The 22,437-nt window shown below is 39.4% G+C and overlaps 1 non-coding gene across 1 annotated transcript; it reads right to left on the reverse strand.

Moving 5' to 3' along the window:
- Window positions 1–2,983: 2,983 nt before the first annotated feature.
- Window positions 2,984–3,091, reverse strand: LOC130942807 (small nucleolar RNA R71). Its single transcript, XR_009071357.1, has one exon. It is a non-coding gene; the product is annotated as a small nucleolar RNA R71 (small nucleolar RNA).
- Between the last annotated feature and the right edge of the window lie 19,346 nt (window positions 3,092–22,437).

Below are 22,437 nucleotides of genomic sequence, written 5' to 3' on the forward strand. Positions count from 1 at the left end.
CAGGACCTGATGGCAGCATTCAAGAGAATCCGGAAGGTCTAACCTTGTCTGTGGTGTTCTGAGTAGGATTCAATGACTGAATGACTGTGACGTGCTTCAAACCCTGAGGGCGGGGGCGTTAGTGATAACGCAAAAGAATCACTGGATTCTATTCCGCGCCTGATTGAGAACCGACAGATGAATTCCGCTATGCCGTGACAGGACATATGCAATCGCTTTCACTGAGAGGATGGGAGGTAGCTGCTGACAACAGTGAGACCCTATACGAGCTTGCCATGGAAAGGAGTAAGAAGGATTGGATGAAGGCTGTAGGAAAGCAGAGAGACGGAAGGGAAGGCATCTTCATACACTTGTCTGAAGCTCTTACACCAATGATATACATAAGTATCACTATCTTTATCTTTTATGTTATTTTCGTTCATCATCATATACATTTGAGTTTGCCTGACTAAGATTTACAAGATGACCATAGCTTGCTTCAATACTAACAATCTCCGTGGGATCGACCCTTACTCACGTAAGGTTTTATTACTTGGACGACCCAGTGCACTTGCTGGTTAGTTGTGCGAAGTTGTGTAATGCCATGGTATTGAGCCACCAAGTTCTTGGAGCCATTACCGGGGATTATTTGAGTTGTGAAAAAGTATAGTTCACAATTTCGCCGACCAAGTTTTTGGCGCCGTTGCCGGGGATTGTTCAAGTTTTGAGCAAGCTCTTTGTCCGGTAACATCAGTGCCAAAATCCGGCAACAGCACCAAGTTTTTGGCGCCGTTGCCGGGGATTGTTCATGTTTTGAGCAAGCTTTTGGTAACATCAGAGCCAAGATCCGGCAACAACATCAAATTTTTGGTGTTATTGCCCGGGATTGTTTAGGCTGGACAACTGACGGTTCATCTTGTTGCTTAGATTAGGTATTTTTTTCGAAATTCTTGAAGGTGAATTCTAGAGTTTCATGATGATTTGTTGAAATCTGGCTGGCTGAGAAGCCATGTCTAATCTGATTGGACCGAGGTTTCAACTTATCACCACAAGAGCTTGTTGATTTCGTATCAATCTTGCTGTTGGAGCAGTGATTTGCTAAGGCTTGGCTGACCTTGGTCATGTCTAGTGTTTTGGACCGAAGCTTTCTTTGAAAGCTTGGCTGGCTGTGAAGCCATGTCTAATTCCTGGACCGGAGCCTTAGACTAGCATTGCACTGATTCCTGGAATTCTCATTAAGAATTTTGATACTTTTTTTTTTTCACTTAATTTTCGAAAAAATACAAAAAAATTTGCAAAACCATAAAATCCCAAAAATATTTCTTGTTTGAGTCTAGAGTCTCATCTTAAGTTTAGTGTCAAATGCATGTTTTTGTTATATTTTTCGAATCCATGCATATATTTCTTTGTTTTGATCTTTGAATTCTATTGACTTGAAGTATTTTGTGTGTCTCATATGCATTTTCATGTTGTTAGTGTCAGTAGTACACAAACTGCTAAGTTTGGTGTCTTGCATGCATTGTTAATTGATTCCTTTTGCATTTTGATTATCAAAAATCCAAAAATATTTTTAATTTGTGTCCTTTCAAGTCAATGATACAAAGAATTGAAGATTCAAAACATGCTGCAGAGGAATTATACAGAAAAAGCTGAGCATTCAAAAATGCCCAGTGAAGAAGGCAGACTGGCGTTTAAACGCCAGCCAGGGTACCTGGTTGGGCGTTTAACGCCCAAAGAGGTAGCATTTTGGGCGTTAAACGCCAGAATGTATACCATTCTGGGCGTTTAACGCCAGGATGGTGCAGGGGGAAGATTTTGTTTTCAAAATCAAATTTTTTTTTAGTTTTTCAAAATCAAATCTTTTTCAAATCAAATCTTTTCAATCAAATGTTTTCAAAATCAATTTCTTTCCTTTTTAAAAGATACTTACTAACAATTAATGATTTGATTGAACATCACAAGATTGTTACCTTTTCTGTTGAGAAAGGTTTGAATGTTTCAAATCATATCTTTTCTTGTTAGGCAAGTCATTCATTTTTAAAATCATATCTTTTCAAATAGTTTTCAAATCATATCTTCTCAATCACATTTTTTTTAAATCTTTTTAACCACATCTTTTTCAAAACAGTTTTCAATCAAATCTTTTTAATTTCTAATTTCAAAATCTTTTTCAAAAATCACTTGGTTTCTTTTCCACTTTGATTTTCGAAAATCAATTGATGTTTTTCAAAAATGTTTTCAAAGTATTTTTCACTTAATTTTCGAAAATTCTCTTCCCTCCTTCCCACATCCTTCTATTTATGGAGTGCCACTCCTTCTCAATGCACAATTCGAACCTTATCTAACTAAAGTTCGAATTTATCTTCTCCTTCTTCTTTCTATTTCTCTTTTCCTCTGACACTTAAAGGAATCTCTATACTGTGACATAGAGGATTCCACATTTTCTTGTTCCCTTCTCTTTCATATGAGCAGGAGCAAGGACAAAGGCATTCTTGTTGAAGCTGATCCTGAACCTGAAAGGACTTTGAAGAGAAAGCTAAGAGAAGCCAAAGCACAACTCTCTTTAGAGGACCTGACCGAATTTTTCAAGGAAGAAAACATGGCAGCAGAAAACAACAACAATGCAAACAATGCAAGGAAGGTGCTGGGTGACTTTACTGCACCTACTCCTGATTTTTATGGGAGAAGCATCTCTATCCCTGCCATTGGAGCAAACAACTTTGAGCTTAAGCCTCAATTAGTTTCTCTAATGAAACAGAATTGCAAGTTCCATGGACTTCCAATGGAAGATCCTCATCAGTTTTTAGCTGAATTCTTGCAAATCTGTGACACAGTCAAGACTAATGGGGTTGACCCTGAAGTCTATAGACTGATGCTATTCCCTTTTGCTGTAAGAGACAGAGCTAGAATATGGTTGGATTCTCAACCTAAAGAAAGCCTGGACTCTTGGGAAAAGCTAGTCAATGCCTTCTTGGCAAAATTCTTTCCACCACAAAGATGGAGTAAGCTTAGAGTGGAAGTCCAAACCTTTAGACAAAAGGATGGAGAATCCCTCTATGAAGCTTGGGAAAGATACAAACAATTAATCAGAAAATGTCCTTCTGACATGCTTTCTGAATGGAGCATCATAGGTATTTTCTATGATGGTCTCTCTGAACTATCTAAGATGTCCTTGGATAGCTCTGCAGGAGGATCTCTTCATCTGAAGAAGACGCCTACTGAAGCTCAAGAACTGATTGAAATGGTTGCAAATAACCAATTCATGTACACTTCTGAAAGAAATCCTGTGAACAATGGGACTAGTCAGAAGAAAGGAGTTCTTGAGATTGACACTCTGGATGCCATATTGGCTCAGAATAAGATATTGACTCAACAAGTCAATTTGATTTCTCAAAGTCTGTCTGGAATGCAAAATGCTCCAAACAGTACTAAGGAAGCTTCATCTGAGGAAGAAGCTTATGATCCTGAGAACCCTTCCATGGAAGAGGTAAATTACCTAGGAGAACCCTATGGTAACACCTATAATTCTTCATGGAGAAATCACCCAAATCTTTCATGGAAGAATCACGAGAGACCTCAACAAGGTTTCAATAACAATGGTGGAAGAAACAGGTTTAACAATGGCAAGCCTTTTCCATCATCTTCTCAGCAACAGACAGAGAGCTCTAAGCAGAATAATTCTGACTTAGCAACCATGGTCTCTGACCTGATCAAAACCACTCAAAGTTTCATGACTGAAACTAGATCTTCCATTAGGAATTTGGAAGGACAAGTGGGTCAGCTGAGCAAGAAAATTACTGAACTTCCTCCAAGCACTCTCCCAAGTAACACTGAAGAAAATCCAAAAGGAGAATGCAAAGCCATAAACATGGCCGAATTCTGGGAGGAAGAAGAGGCAGTGAACGCCACTGAGGAAGGCCTCACTGGACGTCCACTGGCCTCTAATGAGTTCCCCAATGAGGAACCTTGGGAATCTGAGGCTCAGACTGAGACCATAGAGATTCCCTTGGACTTGCTACTGCCTTTCATGAGCTCTGATGAGTATTCTTCCTCTGAAGAGGATGAGTATGTCACTGAAGAGCAAGTTGCTAAATACCTTGGAGCAATCATGAAGCTAAATGACAAGTTATTTGGAAATGAGACTTGGGAAGATGAACCTCCCTTGCTCACCAAAGAACTGGATGACCTGTCTAGGCAGAAACTGCCTCAAAAGAGGCAGGATCCTGGGAAGTTTTCTATACCTTGTACCATAGGCACCATGACCTTCAAGAAGGCCTTGTGTGACTTAGGGTCAAGTGTAACCTCATGCCCCTCTCTGTAATGGAGAAATTAGGGATCTTTGAGGTGCAAGCTGCAAAAATCTCACTAGAAATGGCAGACAACTCAAGAAAACAAGCCCATGGACTTGTAGAGGATGTTCTGGTTAAGGTTGAAAACCATTACATTCCTACTGATTTCATAGTCCTAGAGACTGGGAAGTGCATGGATGAATCCATCATCCTTGGCAGACCATTCCTAGCCACAGCAAAGGCTGTGATTGATGTTGATAGAGGAGAGTTGATCATTCAATGAATGAAGAATCCATGGTGTTTAAGGCCCAAGGATATCCCTCTATCATCATGGAGAAGAAGCATGAAGAGCTTCTCTCAAAACAGAGCCAAGCAGAGCCCCCACAGTCAAACTCTAAGTTTGGTGTTGGGAGGCCACAACCAAAATCTAAGTTTGGTGTTGAAACCCCACATTCAAACTCTAAGTTTGGTGTTGGGAGGTTCAACAAGGTTCTGAGTGTTTCTGAGGCTCCATGAGAGTCCTCTGTCAAGCTAATGACATTAAAGAAGCGCTTGTTGGGAGGCAACCCAATGTTTTATAATTAATTATTTTCTTTTGTTATTTTATCATTTTTGTAGGTTGATGATCATAAGAAGTCACAAAAACAATGAAAAAAGCAAAAACAAAATGAAAAACAGGAAGAAAAACAGCACACCCTGGAGGAAGATGCTGCTGGCGTTCAAACGCCAGTCAGCCTAGCAGTTGGGCGTTTAACGCCCAGTCTGGCACCTTTCTGGGCGTTTAACGCCAGAAAAGGGCACCAGACTGGCGTTAAACGCCAGTAAAGGGCAACAACCTGGCGTTAAACGCCAGGAATGGGCACCAGCCCGGCGTTTAACGCCAGAAATGGCTCAAAACGTGATTTTGAGCAACTTTGGTGCAGGGATGACTTTTCCTTGACACTACAGGATCTGTGGACCCCACAGGACCCTACCATCACTCTCTCTCTCTTCCCCCATTCACCAATCACCTCAACACCTCTTCCCCAAAAAACCCCTCACCTATCAAATCCTACCATTCTCTTCACCACTCACATCCATCCTTCATAAAACCCCACCAACCTCACCCTTCAAATTCAAACCACTTTCCCTCCCAAACCCACCCTCAAATGGCCGAACCTTTACCCCCCTCTCTCCTATAAATACCCTTCTTCAACCCTTCATTTTCACACAACCTAAAGACCACTTCTTCCCCCTTTGGCCGAACACACTACCCTCCCCCTCTTCCTCATTTCTTCTTCTTCTACTCCTTTCTTTCTTCTTTTGCTCGAGGACGAGCAAACATTTTAAGTTTGGTGTGGTAAAAGCGTTGCTTTTTCGTTTTTCCATAACCATTATGGCACCAAAGGCCGGAGAAAACCTCTAAAAAGAGGAAAGGGAAAGCAAAAGCTTCCACCTCCGAGTCATGGGAGATGGATGGATTCCTCTCAAAGGTGCATCAAGACCACTTCTATGAAGTTGTGGCCTTGAAGAAGGTGATCCCCGAAGTCCCCTTTTTACTCAAAAAGGGTGAATATCCGGAGATCCGCCATGAGATCCAAAGAAGAGGTTGGGAAGTTCTCACCAACCCCATTCAACAAGTTGGAATCTTGATGGTTCAAGAGTTCTATGCCAATGCATGGATCACCAAGAACCATGACCAAAGTGTGAACCCGAATCCAAAGAATTATCTTACTATGGTTCGGGGGAAATACTTGGATTTTAGTCCGGAGAGTGTGAGGGTGGCGTTCAACTTGCCTATGATGCAAGGAGATGAGCATCCTTTCACTAGAAGGGTCAACTTTGATCAAAGGTTGGACCAAGTCCTCACAGTCATATGTGAAGAGGGCGCACAATGGAAGCAAGATTCAAGAGGAAAGCCGGTCCAATTGAGAAGGCATGACCTCAAGCCCGTGGCTAGAGGATGGTTAGAGTTCATACAACGCTCAATCATTCCCACTAGCAACCGGTCCGAAGTTACCATAGACCGGGCCATCATGATCCATAGTATCATGATTGGAGAGGAAATAGAGGTTCATGAGGTTATAGCCCAAGAACTCTATAAAGTGGCGGACAAGACCTCCACTTTGGCAAGATTAGCCTTTCCTCATCTCATTTGTCACCTCTGTTATTCAGTTGGAGTTGACATAGAGGGAGACATTCCCATTGATGAGGACAAGCCCATCACCAAGAAAAGGATGGAGTATACAAGGGACCCTACTCATCATGAGATCCCTGAGATTCCTCAAGGAATGAGTTTTCCTCCACAAAACTATTGGGAGCAACTAAACACCTCCCTAGGAGAATTAAGTTCCAACATGGGACAACTAAGGGTGGAGCATCAAGAACACTCCATTCTCCTCCATGAAATTAGAAAAGATCAAAGGATCATGAGAGAGGAGCAACAAAGACAAGGAAGAGACATTGAGGAGCTCAAGCACTCCATAGGACCTTCAAAAGCAAGGAAGAGCCGCCATCACTAAGGTGGACCCATTCCTTGATTTCCTTGTTCTTTATTCCTTTGTTTTTCGAATTTTATGCTTTATGTTATCCATGTTTGTGTCTTATGATCATTAGTGTCTTAGTGTCTATGCCTTAAAGTTATGAATGTCCTATGAATCCATCACCTTTCTTGAATAAAAATGTGCTTAATTGAAAAAGGAAGAATTGCATGAATTTTGAATTTTATAATAGTTTAATTATTTTGATGTGGTGGCAATATTTTGTTCTCTGAATGTATGTGTAAACAGTGCATATGTATCTTGAATTTGTGGTTCATGAATGTTGGCTCTTGAAAGAATGATGAAAAAGGAGACATGTTACTGAGGATCTGAAAAATCAATAAAATGATTCTTGAAGCAAGAAAAAGCTATTCAAAAAAAAAAAAAAAAAAAAAAAAACCGAAAAAAAAAAATCGAAAAAAAAGAAAAAAAAAAAAAAAAGAAAAGAAATAAAGTTGTGATCCAAGGCAAATAAGAGTGTGCTTAAGAACCCTGGACACCTCTAATTGGGGACTTTAGCAAAGCTGAGTCACAATCTGAAAAGGTTTTCACCCAATTATGTGTCTGTGGCATGTATGTATCCGGTGGTAATACTGGAAGACAGAGTGCTTTGGGCCACAGCCAAGACTCAATAAATAGCTATGTTCAAGAATCATCATACTTTACTAGGAGAATCATTAACACTATCTGGACTCTGAGTTCCTAAAGAAGCCAACCATTCTGAATTTCAAGGGATAGATTGAGATGCCAAAACTGTTCAGAGACAGAAGGTTAAAAGCCCCGCTCATCTAATTAATACTGATCTTCACAGATGTTTTTGGAATTCATTGCATATTCTCTTCTTTGATCTTATTTGATTTTCAGTTGCTTGAGGACAAGCAACAATTTAAGTTTGGTGTTGTGATGAGCGGATAATTTGTATACTTTTTGGCATTGTTTTTAGTATTTTTGATATCTTTTAGTTAGTTAGATTTTAGTACATTTTTATTAGTTTTTATTTAAAATTCACTTTTCTGGACTTTACTATGAGTTTGTGTGTGTTTTTCTGTGATTTCAGGTATTTTCTGGCTGAAATTGAGGGACCTGAGCAAAAATCTGAGTCAGAGACCAAAAAGGACTGCAGATGCTGTTGGATTCTGACCTCCCTGCACTCGAAGTGGATTTTCTGGAGCTACAGAAGCCCAATTGGCGCGCTCTCAACGGCGTTGGAAAGTAGACATCCAGGGCTTTCCAGCAATATATAATAGTCCATACTTTGTCCAAGATTTGATGGCCCAAACCCGCGAAGCAATCCGGCCTCAGGAATTCCAGCGTTAAACGCCGGAACAGGAATAAAAGTTGGAGTTAAACGCCCAAACTGGCATGGGAGCTGGCGTTTAACTCCAGAAAAGGTCTCTACACGAATTTCCTTGATTGCTCAGCCCAAGCACACACCAAGTGGGCCCGGAAGTGGATTTTTATGTCATTTACTCATTTCTGTACACCTTAGGTTACTAGTTTACTATTAATAGGACCTTTTACTATTGTATTAGTAGACTTTGGATAGCTATCTTCGTTTTATGCTATCTTAGATCATTGGGAGTGGCCATTCGGCCATGCCTAGACCTTATGCTTATGTATTTTCAACGGTGGAGTTTCTACACACCTTAGATTAAGGTGTGGAGCTCTGCTGTACCTCGAGTATTAATGCAATTACTATTGTTCTTCTATTCGATTCCGCTTGTTCTTTGTCCAAGATATCACTTGTTCTTCAACTTGATGAAGGTGATGATTGACGCCCATCACCATTCTCACCCATGAACAAAGTGACTGACAACCACTCTTGTTCTACACGCATCTGAGGCTTAGTGAATATCTCTTGGATTTCTGATTGCACGATGCATGGTTGATCGCCTGACAACCGAGTGCTCGCCTGACAAACGAGCCAGCCATTCCGTGAGATCAGAGTCTTCGTAGTATAGGCAAGAACTGATGGCGGCATTCAAGAGAATCCGGAAGGTCTAACCTTGTCTGTGGTTCTGAGTAGGATTCAATGATTGAATGACTGTGACGTGCTTCAAACTCTAACCTGCTGGGCGTTAGTGACAGACGCAAAAGAGGGATTCTATTCCAGTAGGAGTGGGAACCGAACCGGTGATTGGCCACACTGTGACAGAGTGCGTGAGCATTAGCTTTCACTGCGAGGATGGGAGGTAGCACTGACAACGGTGAAACCCTACACGAGCTTGCCATGGAAAGGAGTAAGAAGGATTGGATGAAGGCTGTAGGAAAGCAGAGGGACGGAAGGGAAGGCATCTTCATACACTTGTCTGAAGCTCTTACACCAATGATATACATAAGTATCACTATCTTTATCTTTTATGTTATTTCGTTCATCATCATATACATTTGAGTTTGCCTGACTAAGATTTACAAGATGACCATAGCTTGCTTCAATACTAACAATCTCCGTGGGATCGACCCTTACTCACGTAAGGTTTATTACTTGGACGACCCAGTGCACTTGCTGGTTAGTTGTGCGAAGTTGTGTAATGCCATGGTATTGAGCCAAGTTCTTGGAGCCATTACCGGGGATTATTTGAGTTGTGAAAAAGTATTGTTCACAATTTCGCCCGCACCAGTGACCAATACCTATGTCTATAATGAGTAGTCTTAAACTATCTCTTTCATCTGGCATCGCCTTTGAAGATCCTCCCTTGTACCATTTAGTAGTTGAAGGACCACAATATGCCATAATTACATGGCCAGACATTACTTATGCAGTCAATAAAGTATCTCAGTACATGTATGCTCCCATTGATGTCCACTAGAAAGCAGTGAACCAAATTTTGCACTATTTGGCTAGGACAACTAATATAGGCTTACAGCTCACCAAGTGCAAAGAGCTTAGAATCATTGGGTTTTGTTATTCAAATTGGGCATCGGATGTTGACGATCGCAAGTCTGCATCCGGATATTGTATTCCTAGGTAGTACTCTCATATGTTGGTCTAGTCGCGAACAAGCTTTCTGAGTTTAAGGTCGTTACTGATGTCGTGACAGATACTGTATAGGTGCAGAAGCTACTGTCTAAGATACATTTGCCATCAGAGCCACCTCCCGTCCTCTTTGTGACAATTAAAGCATAATGCTTATGGCCAAGAATCCCATTCTTCATTATCGCTCGAATTCAAGATAGATCTTCATTTTATTAGACATCGAGTGGTGCAAAAACTCACACATGTAATGCTATCCATGCCGAAGACTAGGTTGCAGATGTCCTTACCAAACCAACTTCACATAGTCTATTTCTATTATTTAGGAGCAAACTGAAGGTGGCAGCTTCAGCGCCGCTCAGTTTGAGGAGTGTTACTTGAGATGTATTACTCAGTTAGTTAGAGTAATTGTATAATTAGTTAGATGTTAGAAATAAATTGAAGGCCTTGACTCTTGTATGTAATTGGTAACTTAGAAGACTGGTAAATTAAGTAGCCTAGCAAAATAGATACTATAAGTAGAATACTGTTCATTCATGTAATCAGTTAGAATGCTCATTTTGAGATGATCAATTTCAGAGTGCAGATTTTCTTTCAATTTTTTCTCTCACTTCTCTCTTCCTCTAACCTTCTCTATGTTCCCTGTGTTCCCTTTCTTCATCTCTCTTCTCTTCTCTTCACACCTGAACTCACACGATAGAGATGAGAGATGTGCTTTACCTTCAACCATAGCTCTTCCACATGGTGCGATGAGCGTAGAGGAAGGTAACAACTCCGATCACGAGATTAAGTGTGAAAGGTTTAAGCGTCTCACAGAAGCATTATGACATCTGCTCGATGAATCTAGAACAATCGTCGCCAACAATGGCAAAACCGATAGGTAATCTTGACATTCAGACAATCACAAACTTGGTTAATCAGGTGAATTAACTGCAATCCATCACCAATCGCTCGAATATGAACCCGATTTCAGATCTGGTGTCCGTACTATCTACATCCTGGAGAAAGTACAGGAACTCCATTGATTTCTGTAGTTATTAGATCTAATAACTATCATGCTTGGTAAAATGCAATGTCTAGAGCTCTTATGTTTGAAAATAAATGGGAATTTGTTAATGGTTCTATTAAGAAACTAGTAAAGGAAGATCCACTATTCAGAGCGTGGGAAAGATGCAACATGTATGTGGTGGCATGGTTAAATCTATCACTGATTCCCGATATTGCTCAAAGTGTCATGTGGATTAAAGTGGCTGAAGATTATGGAAAGATCTGAGACATGGGTGCTACTAGGGAGATATTTCTTGAATTGCCGAATTGTAAGAAAAGCTATTTGCAATAAAGAAAATCTGTAAGGAACTGGATAATTTTGATCCAATACCAACTTGCAAAAGATGCAATGAAATCTGTGATTGTAGTTTAGATGTTATTCGAACAAAGAAGAGAATTATGTGGTAAGACTTTTAAGAGGATTGAATGATCAATTCGCTGTGGTCCGATTTCAAGTGATGCTTATGAAACCTCTTCCAAGACTGGATGCTACTTTCTCAATGCTGCTTCAACAAAAAAGGCAGAATGGAGAAATTTTTTACTGCAAGACCCCAGCCACCATTGCTAATCCAAGATTTGATGCACAAGAATTTCAGCAACAAGGATTTTCAACAAGTAAGAGGGGGAAGAACTTTTAGAGATCGAGGAGGAAGGATTGGTGGCAAAGGGGCAGAAGCTACAAGCAATGCACTTTTTGCGGTAGAAGTGGCCACATAGAAGATGTTTGTTACAAAAAGCATGGTCTGCCACCTCATCTGAGGAACAACAGTGGAGATGGCAGGATAAATAGTGCTATAGCTGATGAGAAAGTTGAAATCATCAACTCCCCTCCACTTTAACTTAGGTAGCAAGTAATGGTTCTGAATTTTCATTCTCTACAGATCAGAAACTGGCACTGCTAGCTCTTTTAGAAAGGGAGAATACACAACGTTCAAATATAGCATACATCATGTCTCTGTCGACTTTCAGTTCAGATTCCTAGGTTATAGACTCAGAAGCAACACATCATGTAGCATTTTCAATTAAAGCATTCAAATCATTGCATCATATAAAACATGTATATGTAAATCTGCTAGATGGAACCCAAACAATCACCAACATAACTGGAGTAGTGCAATTTACAGAACACTTTCATTAGGATATGCATTGTATATACCAAACTTCAAGTTTAACTTGATTCAGTATCAAGATTGACTGCTGAACTTAGTTACAAATTCATTTTTAATGACTCTTCCTGTGAGATTCAGGATCAAATCTCCAAGAGGATGATTGGAGTAGCTGAGCAAAAGAGAGGTCTCTATGCATTTGAAACCTCACACCAATTTCACCTTCAAGCATTGCATCAGCATTGGCATCTTCAAGTATTTCAGATCAAAGCAAGAATGATACAGTAGCCATTTGGCATTTTAGATTAGGAAACATTTCATCAAAGGTTAAAATAATGCAATAGTCATATAGGTTTTTAGTTAATAAAGGTCAAACTAACCCTTGTGATTCATGTCACTTTGCAAAGAAAAAAAGACTGTCTTTTCCTATTAGTAATACAGAGTCTGTATCCTTGTTTGACCTAGTTCATATAGACATTTGGGGGGCGCTTGGCACTCCATTCATTCAAGGACACAAATATTTTCTTACTGTAATTGATGACAAAAGTAGATATACCTGGTTGCTTTTCATTAAGTCAAAGTCTGAGGTTTCACAATTGGTTCAAAATTTTGTGTATTTGGTCCAAAACCAGTTTAACATCCATTAAGAAAATTTGAACAGACAATGGTTTGGAATTCAAACTGCCTCATTTTTACAACTCAAAAGGTATTGTGCATCAAACTACTTGTGTTGAAATACCTCAACAAAATGGGGTTGTGGAGCACAAACATCAACACTTACTTGAAGTGACAAGAGTGCAAATGTTTTATTCTACAACACCAAAGAAATTTGGAATTATGCTACTGCACATGCAGTGCACATTATAAATAGATTGCCAAGTACTTTGTTACAAATTGCTTCACCATATCAAATTTTAAAATATAAATTACCATCAATTGAGTATTTGAAAGTCTTTGGGTGTCTGGCATATGCATCTACCTTAATGGCTCATCGAACTAAATTAGATAAAAGAGCAAGAAAATATGTACATCTTGGACACAAAATTGGCACAAAAGGGTACATCATGTATGATTTCAATTAGAGATATCTTCATCCCTAAAAATGTAGTCTTTTATGAAAACTATTTTCCCTTTCACACTATCACAGATTCTAATTTCGGTACTACATTGCATTCATTTTCATCATCTTTAGCACAACTTGATCCCTTTGACATAACTCGTAATGCACCACCTGATTTTGTATCAGTAAGATGCAATACATCCAATGCATCACTTCACTCACCTCATCACTCCTCAACATACATTGCATCTCATGAACCCCAAAATCATTTTACAATTAATAGTGAAGCAACTGCTGACACTATTGGAGGACCACAACCTGATGTCTTTGGTTCGAATCTGTTCACAATGCTTACCCTGAGCAACAGCATCCTCTTAGAAGGTCCGAAAGGGAAAGGAGACCCCCTTCATACCTAAGAGACTTCCATTGCATGCTTGCATCCTCCCTTAACAGCTCATCTAACTCTAATTTATCACCAATGAGTAAATACCCCCCTCTCTCTCTCAGGTATTGTCTATAATTCTCTCTCTTCAAAAAACACAAATCATTTGCATTAGCTGCATCCATGCATTTAGAACTAAAAACCTATTATGAGGCCATTCTGGATTCAAACTAGAAAGAAGCAATTAACAGTGAACTTTCTACTCTGGAAAAGAATAAAACCTGGACTCTTACCAAGCTACCTGTGGGAAAGAAAGCAGTGGGGTGCAAATGGGTGTTTAAACTCAAGCTCAATCCTGATGGTTCTGTGGAAAGGTACAAGGCATGGTTAGTTGCTCAAGGTTTCTCCCAAACACAAGATGTTGACTACAAGGACACATTTAGTCCGGTGGTTAAAATGAATACTTTCAAAATAGTGATGGCCATAGGAGCAGTCAAGAATTGGAATTTACATCAATTAGATATAAATACAACTTTTACATGGTGATTTGGATGAAGTTGTATATGAGACCCCCTCCGGAATTGTACCTTCGGAACCAGATCTTGTATGCAAGTTAGATAAATCCTTGTATGGATTAAAGCAAGCCTCAAGACAATGGAATACCAAAATGGCAGCTTCACTCACAACAAACATGCATAGTCAATCCAAGCATGATTATAGCATGTTCACTAAGCTTTCTGTCACTGGTTTCACTGTTATCCTAGTTTTTATTGATGATCTCGTCCTTGCTAGTGATGACTTAGGAGAAATCAATAGGATGAAGCACTACCTGCATGATTTGTACAATTAAAGATCATGGAAAGCTGAAGTACATCCTTGGCATGGAAATTGCAAGAAGCAAAAGGGGGATCACAGTGTGTCAACGCAAGTACTACCTAGACCTTCTTCAAGACTATGGAATGTTGGCTGCCAAACTGACTTCTACTCCCATGGATTACACCACCCACCTATCAAAGGAATCTGGAACATTGCTGGCTTCTAATTCAGAGTATCGTAGAATTATTGGCAGGCTCTTGTATCTCTTGTATCTCACAAACACCAAACCAAAAATTGCCTATGTGGTTAGTAAGCTGAGTCAATTTCATGACGGTGTCACAGACAAACACTTTGAGGCAGCTTTGAGGGTCCTCAAGTACCTCAAGGGAGCACTAGCTAAATGACTGTTCTTCTCTGCCACAACAGATTTCACAACATTTGGCTTCTCGGATAGCGATTGGGCTACCTGTCCAGATTCTAGGAGATCAGTCACTAGGCATTATTTTTTCTTAGGGACATTGATTATATCATGAAAGAGCAAAAAATAGGACACGGTTGCAGCTCCTGGTGCGGTATTTTTACAACCATAGACTAACCGGTAAGTGCACCGGGTCGTACCAAGTAATACCTTACGTGAGTAAGGGTCGATCCCACGAGGATTGATGGATCAAGCAACAATAGTTAATTAAATTACTTAGTTAGATAAACAGAATAGTATGTTGAGTGTTCAAAGAGCATTAAACAATTGTGCAGAAATTAAAATAGTAAAGTAATTGAGTTGAAAATAAAATATTAGAGAAACAGTTAAGGCTTCAGAATTATCTATTTTTCCGGATTAACTTTTCTTACTAACTATTTTAATCATGTAGGATTTAATTTATGGCAAACTATATGTGACTATACCCTAATTCCTTAGACCTTTCTAATCTCCTCTAAAATTCATCAACAGCCAATTCTTTGGTCAATTAATTCCAATTAGAAGCTACATAATCAAATTCCAGTTTATATGCCACAAAAATTCTAATTATCCAAAAATAAGGGGATTATATGTCACGTATCCCGTTAAATCCAGGTAATTAAAATTTAGGAGAATATGTTTTCAAGCTGTTATTCAAGTAAAGAGCTTTTCCAAGTTTTACAAGAACTCAAATAGAAAGAGGGCCATACTTCCGTTCCATCCAAATTCATAAAATAAAGAGCAAAAACAATTCTTAAATTATAAATCCATGCATAAATTAAAATAGAAAAAGCAATAAAATCAATCCATACAAATAGACAGAGCTCCTAACCTTAACAATGGAGGATTAGTTGCTCATAGTTCAGAGTAGAAAAACTAGGATTGTAAAAATTGGAATGGAATAATGTTGTCCGGGGTCTCCTAATAGAAGAGAAGTCTCCGCTTTTTATAACTAATCCTAATTAATTTAAAATCTATCTAAAACTAAAATAATATCTTTTCCTAAAAATAAGATTTGAATTTAAATTCAAATTAATTAACAAGTCTTCAACTGATGGGTGGGGACCACTTGTTTTGTCCATTCTGCAGCTTCTAATCTGTGTTTTCTGGACTGAAAACTGGGTCAAAACAGCCCAGAAATCGCCCCCAGTATTTTTGCATTTTTCTGCACGTGGCGCATGTCACGCGTACGTGTCAGTCACGTGCACGCATTGCCATGGAAAGCTCCAAATCACGCGTATGCGTCACGCGTACGCGTGATGAGCGGATAATTTATACGCTTTTTGGCATTTTTTAGGTAGTTTTTAGTAAGTTCAAGCTACTTTTAGGGATGTTTTCATTAGTTTTTATGTTAAATTCACATTCTGGACTTTACTATGAGTTTGTGTGTTTTTCTGTGATTTCAGGTAATTTCTGGCTAAAATTGAGGGACTTGAGCAAAACTCTGAAAAAGGCTGACAAAAGGACTGCTGATGCTGTTGGAACCTGACTTCCCTGCACTCAAAATAGATTTTCTGGAGCTACAAAACTCCAAATGGCGCGCTCTCAACGGCTTTGGAAAGTAGACATCCAGAGATTTCTAACAATATATAATAGTCCATACTTTATTCGGAAATTGACGACGTAACTTGGCGTTGAACGCCAAGTACATGCTGCTGTCTGGAGTTAAACGCCAGAAAAACGTCATGATCCGGAGTTGAACGCCCAAAACACGTTATAACTTGGAGTTCAACTCCAAGAGAAGCCTCAGCTCGTGGATAGACCAAGCTCAGCCCAACATACACCAAGTGGGCCCCGAAAGTGGATTTATGCATCAATTACTTACTTTTGTAAACCCTAGTAGCTAGTTTTATAAATAGAACTTTTTACTATCATATTTTCATCCTGGATTGTATTTTGATCCAGTGACCACGTTTTGGGGGCTGGCCATTCGGCCATGCCTGAACCTCTCTCACTTATGTATTTTCAACGTGGAGTTTCTACACACCATAGATTAAGGGTGTGGAGCTCTGCTGTACCTCAAGTTTCAATGCAATTACTATTTTTCTATCCAAATCAATTTTATTCTTAATCCAAGATATACGTTGCACTTCAACTTGATGAATGTGATGAGCCGTGACACTCATCATCATTCTCACCTATGAACGCACGTGACTGACAACTACTTCCGTTCTACTTTAGGCCGGGCGCATATCTCTTAGATTCCCCAACAGAATCTTCGTGGTATAAGCTAGAATTGATGGCAGCATTCTTGAGAATCCGGAAAGTCTAAACCTTGTCTATGGTATTCCGAGTAGGATTCTGGGATTGAATGACTGTGACGAGCTTCAAACTCCTGAAGGCTGGCGTGATGACAAACGCAAAGAATCAAGGGATTCTATTCCAACCTGATTGAGAACCGACAGATGATTAGCCGTGCTGTGACAGAGCATTTGGACCTTTTTCACTGAGAGGATGGGATGTAGCCATTGACAACGGTGATGCCCTACAAACAGCTTGCCATGGAATGAAGTAAGGAGGACTGGAAGAGTGAGTAGTGAAGTAGAGTTTCAAGAGGAGCACAGCATCTCCATACGCCTATTTGAAATTCCCACTATTGAATTACATAAGTATTTCTATCCTTTTTATTTTCTATTTATTCTTAATTTTCGAAACCCATAATCCTTTAATCTGCCTAACTGAGATTTACAAGGTGACTATAGCTTGCTTCATACCAACAATCTCTGTGGGATCGACCCTTACTCACATAAGGTTTATTACTTGGACGACCCAGTACACTTGCTGGTTAGTTGAACGGAGTTATGAATTCAAATAGAGCCAATTATTAAATTTCATACAAGTACAAAGACAATGGATCACAATTTCGTCCACCAACGCGTCAGTCACGCATACGCGTCGCTCCTCGCTGCCATCTCCTTTGATTCTTGTGCTGCAAAAACTCAATCAAATTCAGACGAATGCTACCTAAAATAAACAAAATTTTAAAAACATTTTCCCACCCATTCCCACCCTAAATGGCCGAACATACACCCCCTCTCCCTATAAATACCCTTCCATTCTACTTCATTTTCACACAACACAACCCTCCTCCTCACCTTGGCCGAACCATCACCTTCCCTTCTCCTCCATATTTTCTTCTTCTTCTTCTTCTCTTTTTTTTCTTTTGCTCGAGGGCGAGCAATATTTTAAGTTTAGTGTGGTAAAAGCATAAGCTTTTTGTTTTTCCATTACCATCAATGGCACCTAAGGCCGGAGAATCCTCTAGAAAAGGAAAAGGGAAGACAAAAGCTTCCACCTCTGAGTCATGAGAGATGGAAAGATTCATCTCCAAGAGCCATCAAGACCACTTCTATGATGTTGTGGCGAAAAAAGAAGGTGATCCCTGAGGTCCCTTTCAAGCTCAAGAAAAATGAGTATCCGGAGATCCGACCTAAAATCCGAAGAAGAGGTTGGGAAGTCCTAACCAACCCCATGCAACAAGTCAGAATATTAATGGTTCAATAGTTCTATGCCAATGCATGGATCACTAGAAACCATGATCAAAGTATGAACCCAAGTCCAAAGAATTATCTCACAATGGTTCGGGGGAAATACTTAGATTTTAGTCCGGAAAATGTGAGGTTGGCATTCCACTTGTCCATGATGCAAGGAGATGAACGCCCCTACACTAGAAAGGTCAACTTTAATCAAAGGATGGACCAAGTCCTTATGGACATATGTGTGGAAGGAGCTCAATGGAAGAGAGACTCCAAAGGCAAGCCAGTCCAACTAAGAAGACTGGATCTCAAGCCTATAGCTAGAGGATGGTTGGAGTTCATTCAACGCTCCATCATTCCCACTAGCAACCGATCTGAAGTTACTGTGGATCGGGCCATCATGATTCATGGCATCATGATTGGAGAGGAAGTAGAAGTTCATGAGGTCATCTCCAATGAAATCTACAAAATAGCTGACAAGCCCTCACCCATGGCACGGCTAGCTTTTCCTCACCTTATTTGCCATCTATGTTACTCAGCTGGAGTTATCATAGAAGGAGACATCTCCATTGAAGAGGATAAGCCCATCACCAAGAAGAGGATGGAGCAAGCAAGAGAGACCCTTCACGGTTCTCAAGAGATGCATGAAGAAGCTCATCATCAAGAAATCCTGAGATGCCTCAAGGGATGCACTTTCCTCCCAACAACTATTGGGAACAACTCAACACTTCCTTAGAAGATTTGAGCCACAATGTTGAACAATTAAGGGTGGAACATCATGAGCACTCCATCATTCTCCAAGAAATAAGAGAAGATCAAAGAGCAATGAGGGAGGAGCAACAAAGGCAAGGAAGGGACATAGAAGAGCTTAAGAACATCATTGGTCCTTCAAGAAGAAGACGCCACTAAAGGTGGATTCATTCCTTGTTCTTTATTTCTTTCTGTTTTCGGTTTTTAATGTTGTGTTTATCTATGTTTTGTGTCTTTACTTCATGATTAGTATGTAACCATGTCTTAAAGCTATGAATAAAATCCATTAATCCTTCACCTCTCTTAAATAAAATATGTTTTAATTCAAAAGAACAAGAAGTACATGAATTTCGAATTTATCCTTGAATTTAGTTTAATTATATTGATGTGGTGACAATACTTTTTGTTTTCTGAATGAATGCTTGAACAGTGCATAATTTTGATCTTGTTGTTTATGAATGTTAAAATTGTTGGCTCTTGAAAGAATGATGAACAAGAAAAATGTTATTGATGATCTGAAAAATCATGAAATTGATTCTTGAAGCAAGAAAAAGCAGTGAATAGCAAAGGCTTGCGAAAAAAAAATTATTTGGCGAAAAAAAAATAGAAAGAAAAAGAAAAAGCAAGCAGAAAAAGCCAATGGCCCTTAAAAACAAAAGGCAAGGGTAAAAAGGATCCAAGGCTTTGAGCATCAATGGATAGGAGTGCCCAAGGAAATTAAATCCAGGCCTAAGCGGCTAAAAGCTGTCCTTAACCATGTGCTTGTGTCATGAAGGTCCAAGTGAAAAGCTTGAGACTGAGTGGTTAAAGTCGTGATCCAAAGCAAAAAAAGAGTGTGCTTAAGAGCTCTAGACACCTCTAACTGGGGACTCTAGCAAAGCTGAGTCACAATCTGAAAAGGTTCACCCAGTCATGTGTCTGTGGCATTTGTGTATCCGGTGGTAATACTGGAAATAAAATGCTTAGGGCCACGGCCAAGACTCATAAGTAGCTGTGTTCAAGAATCAACATGCTTAACTAGGAAAGTCAATAACACTATCCAAAATTCTAAGTTCCTAAAGAAGCCAATCGTTCTAAACTTCAAAGGAAAAAGTGAGATGCCAAAACTGTTCAGAAGCAAAAAGCTACAAGTCCCGCTCATCTAATTAGAATTAATATTCATTGATATTTTGGAATTTACAGTATATTCTCTTCTTTTTATCCTAATTAATTTTCAGTTGCTTGGGGACAAGCAACAATTTAAGTTTGGTGTTGTGATGAGCGGATAATTTATACGCTTTTTGGCATTGTTTTTAGGTAGTTTTTAGTAAGTTCAAGCTACTTTTAGGGATGTTTTCATTAGTTTTTATGTTAAATTCACATTTCTGGACTTTACTATGAGTTTGTGTGTTTTTCTGTGATTTCAGGTAATTTCTAGCTGAAATTGAGGGACTTGAGCAAAACTCTGAAAAAGGCTGACAAAAGGATTGCTGATGTTGTTGGAATCTGACCTCCCTGCACTCAAAATGGATTTTCTGGAGCTACAGAACTCCAAATGGCGCGCTCTCAACGGCGTTGGAAATTAGACATCCAGAGCTTTCCAACAATATATAATAGTCCATACTTTATTCGGAAATTGATGACGTAACTTGGCGTTGAACGCCAAGTACATGCTGCTGTCTGGAGTTAAACGCCAGAAAAATGTCATGATCCGGAGTTGAACGCCTAAAACACGTTATAACTTGGAGTTCAACTCCAATAAAAGCCTCAGCTCGTGGATAGACCAAGCTCAGCCCAAACATACACCAAGTGGGCCCCGAAGTGGATTTATGCATCAATTACTTACTTTGTAAACCCTAGTAGCTAGTTTATTATAAATAGAACTTTTTACTATCATATTTCATCCTGGATTGTATTTTGATCCAGTGACCACGTTTTGGGGGTTGGCCATTCGGCCATGCCTGAACCTCTCTCACTTATGTATTTTCAACGGTGGAGTTTCTACACACCATAGATTAAGGGTGTGGAGCTCTGCTGTACCTCAAGTTTCAATGCAATTACTATTATTTTCTATCCAAATCAATTTTATTCTTAATCCAAGATATACGTTGCACTTCAACTTGATGAATGTGATGAGCCGTGACACTCATCATCATTATCACTATGAACGCACGTGACTGACAACCACTTCCGTTCTACTTTAGGCCGGGCGCATATCTCTTAGATTCCCCAACAGAATCTTCGTGGTATAAGCTAGAATTGATGGCAGCATTCTTGAGAATCCGGAAAGTCTAAACCTTGTCTATGGTATTCCGAGTAGGATTCTGGGATTGAATGACTGTGACGAGCTTCAAACTCCTGAAGGCTGGGCGTGATGACAAACGCAAAAGAATCAAGCGATTCTATTCCAACCTGATTGAGAACCGACAAATGATTAGCCGTGCTGTGACAGAGCATTTGGACCTTTTTCACTGAGAGGATGTGATGTAGCCATTGACAACGGTGATGCCCTACAAACAGCTTGCCATGGAAAGAATGCTACAAGGTGACTATAGCTTTTTATTTTCTATTTATTCTTAATTTTCGAAACCCATAATCCTTTAATCTGCCTAACTGAGATTTACAAGGTGACTATAGCTTGCTTCATACCAACAATCTCTTTGGGATCGACCCTTACTCACGTAAGGTTTATTACTTGGACGACCCAGTACACTTGCTGGTTAGTTGAACGGAGTTGTGAATTCAAATAGAGCCAATTATTAAATTTCATACAAGTACAAAGACAATGGATCACAATTTCGTCCACCAACGCGTCAGTCACGCATACGCGTCGCTCCTCGCTGCCATCTCCTTTGATTCTTGTGCTGCAAAAACTCAATCAAATTCAGACGAATGCTACCTAAAATAAACAAAATTTCAAAAGACTCAAAGTAGCATCCATATTGGCTAAAAGATAATTAGTTCTTTAGTAAACTCAACAAATTAGATACAAATTCACTAGGAAAGATAGGAAAGATGCTCACGCATCACATCCTCATGTGAAGTCGAATATAGAGCTCTTGCATCAACCACAAAGGAAGCTCAATAGCTAGCCTATATGATGAAGGAACTTCAAATAGAGCAGTAGAAGCTAATAGTCATTTACTGTGACAGTTAATATGCACTGCACATAGCAGCCAATCCAGTGTATCATGAACGAACCAAGCATATAGAAGTTGATTGTCATATTGTGAGGGATAAGTGGCAAGAGGGGGTCACCAAATTATTGCTAATTGCCAATAGTGAACAAACAGCAGACATTCTAACCAAAGCATTGGTGATAAACCCATATTTCATGAGTTCTTTTGTGCTTAATTTGAGTGATTTATATAATCCTTCACCTACTTATTCACATTAATTACATGGTTTTACTTTCCCTTCCTTATTATGTCATATTGTGAAAAACATGTTTCCTAAGCTTTGAAAATTAATTATTTTAATTACCTTTATTTCCATTCGATGCCGTGATTAGTGTGTTGAGTAGTTTCAGATTTTCTAAGGCAGAATGACTTAAAGGATGAAAAAGGAAACATACTAAAAAGAAAGGAGAAAGCAAAACGGAGC

Source organism: Arachis stenosperma, chromosome 7 (assembly GCF_014773155.1).
Source record: "Arachis stenosperma cultivar V10309 chromosome 7, arast.V10309.gnm1.PFL2, whole genome shotgun sequence".
In the NCBI taxonomy this organism is placed as follows: domain Eukaryota; kingdom Viridiplantae; phylum Streptophyta; class Magnoliopsida; order Fabales; family Fabaceae; genus Arachis; species Arachis stenosperma.